Source organism: Nanorana parkeri, unplaced genomic scaffold (assembly GCF_000935625.1).
Source record: "Nanorana parkeri isolate BGI_ZX_2015 unplaced genomic scaffold, ASM93562v1 scaffold843, whole genome shotgun sequence".
In the NCBI taxonomy this organism is placed as follows: Eukaryota; Metazoa; Chordata; class Amphibia; order Anura; family Dicroglossidae; genus Nanorana; species Nanorana parkeri.
The window spans coordinates 416,554-419,566 of record NW_017307111.1 but is presented as its reverse complement, the minus strand read 5'-3'; positions in this window follow the sequence as shown (position 1 = coordinate 419,566).

The window sequence follows — 3,013 nt, the reverse complement described above, 5'->3', positions numbered from 1 at the left end:
AGTTACTGCAGGAGGACATTTCTTCTACCCTCCATAAAGTCATTAACAATATGTGGCAGAAAGGAGAATATTTACAAATGGGCTCTGAGGCGTATATCAGGTTGTTGCCAAAAAAAGACAAAGATCCTATGCAACCGGGCTCATATAGACCAATTTCCTTAATTAACGCGGATGCCAAATTAATGTCAAAAATTGTAGCGGATAGGCTAGCTCGGATATTACCGCACTTAATTTCCCCAGCCCAGGTTGGCTTCATAAAAGGACGATCAGCAGTGTCCAACATACGCAAATTGCTCTCGGTACTAGAGTATGCCAAAAGTCACCCAACCTCTCCTCTGGCTCTTATTTCCATAGATGCCGAAAAGGCCTTTGATAGCATTCAATTCCCCTGGCTATATAGAGTATTGGACGAGATGGGGTTCTCGGGGAGATTTAAGAGCTTTCTGGCAGCAATGTATACCTCCCCATGTGCTCGCATTTGCACGCCGGGGAATGTGTCTAACAGGTTTTCACTACTAAGGGGTACAAGACAGGGATGTCCTCTGTCTCCGCTGCTGTTCAATCTGGCGCTGGAGCCGTTGTCAGTATACTTCCAGGGCAATCCAGACATCCACGGGGTTCCTTTCCAGAAATCGCAAGTCAAAATAATGTTGTTCGCAGATGACATTATACTATTCACCAAGGACCCTTCCAGCGACATACCGGTTATCCAAATGGCATTTCAACAATACCAGCAGTTCTCGGGACTGACTATTAATGCAACCAAATCAACTATCCTTCTTCAATTAGAAACAGAGATGGCGCATCCATGGAAGCTCTCTTCCCTCCTACATTGTCCGTTTTCCACATTGCCCCTTACCCTCCGTACAAATGTAATTATTAGAGACACGGTAGTGGCATGGAGAGAAGCGCACAAAATAGCGAAACTAAACCCATAGTTTTCGCAACATTTGTCCATGAGAGGTAATCCGTTTCACTGAATAGGGTGTCTTTGAACGAATTACAACCCGTATAACAACAATAAAAATAACGTATACTAAGATATGATGCTATAAGACTGTAATTGACGCCATGCTATGTACATAATCATACGGAAAAAACACTGTACTTGTTTGTTTTTGAAAATAAAAATTGTTTTGGAAAAAAAAAATGGTCTGCAAATCATTTTAAGGCCCCCAAGAAATAGGTGTTGTTTCCATTTTTTTGCAGCACAGTGCACAGCACAGGACACTCTGCATTGTGCTTTGCTGCAGTGCACGCAAGTTAAGGAGGTGCATTAAGGTGTAGTAACACGTGGTTAGCACACATTACTACAATGTATGTGACGTGAAAGGGACCGTAAAGGAAATTAAAGTAAAATATATTTGAATACTTAGAGCTAACATGGGACACTGCAGCTGTACAGCCCCTTCCTTTCACTCGCATAGGTGAAAGACCCGTTTAAGGCTGTTGTCTTGAGTATTTTAATTGATGTAGAAGGAAACACAGCAGGAAGTGCTTGACCAAGGTGAAGATGATATCAGATTGTTGTTCTTCGATTGCCATCTAGATTGGGATGGTGCCCATACCCACAAAACAATAGGTTTAGAGGTCTCACAATTTAGTGAGTGGCATTTCATTTTTCAGGAATGACTACATGTGCAAGCATATCTGTGGATGTAATTTGTAGCTATTTTACATATTATGTATACCTTCATATTTGATGTCCATTAAAAAAAAATATGTCAGTCATTTTTTAGTCATACATTGTCATTGTGCTCTTCCTTGCATGCTACCCATACGGAAAAAACAAAACACACACACACACACACACACGCGCACACACACACACACACACATATATATTATTATGTAATATAAACTGTGATCTATGAAACAGTTACAAAAATGATTGAAGACCAGCCTATACTCCACTCTATCATATCTTCCTTCCACCTTGATCAGAAAATAAACCAGGAGGAGCTGACGAATCAGGTAGATCAATGAAGCATGACACAAATCATGTTCAAGCTGATTTGGGCCAAAATGTCACTTTTCGAAACTTCTAAGATGTTTTATACATACAACACCCATGGAGAAACCAAATGAAAGATCCTGTAATTTCCCTAGGGCATACTATGCACTGAAGGTGTATCTGTCATTTGAGGATTTAATGGACAGTTCAGTTCAGATTGAATAGGGGTGGAATTCCCACTGATTAGGTTTTATTACCGTACCTATGAGATATTTGGAGCAGCCACTGGCAAACTATACAATAAAAAAAGTTGAAGACGAAAAAGTACTGTCATAAATGTTCTGCTTTAATGTGTTAAAGGTTTAATACTGTGAATTTTATTCCCGGAGAATTATCAAATCTGATTTACTATAAAGATGAATTGCCTGAGCAGTGCTGATGCATTAAGTTGAACTTTTCTGGGATGCGATTTATACAAGCTGTAGGGCAGTAGAAAAAAAAATTAAACTCTTATTAAGCTTTTAAGCTCTGTCTTAGGCTTTCATCAGAAATTCCCTGGAGAAAAGGTTTACTTAACACTGAGATGCCAAAAGAAGTTGCAGTTTTAATAATTTGTTTGCTTGGTCAATGGCCAATAGTGAACATTAAAAATGAAAAAAAAAAACAGTTACATACTGTATGGAAGACAGTGAGAAGATATATCAATTTCAAAATACTGTTTTACAGCATACTGTGAACATGGTGTACTGAATTACTTATAGCCAGTTTTATTTTGGTGCTAGAATAACTGCACACACTAAGAGGCTGTCCTCTTTAATTCTTTATTTAAATTGTGTACTTTCAGTTTTACATAACCCACTTGCATCCATTTTCTGGAATGAAGTTTTTTTTCCCCCACAAAACTTGGATTATATGTAATGCACCAACAAATGTACCAATTGTATTATTAATCTGATTGTGTGGTCCCTAGGAAAATCTGTATTAACTGGTAATCTTTGTGTCCTTTCAAAATGTGTTATGTTATGTAGTGTAATCCATTACAAGTACACTATATAGCCA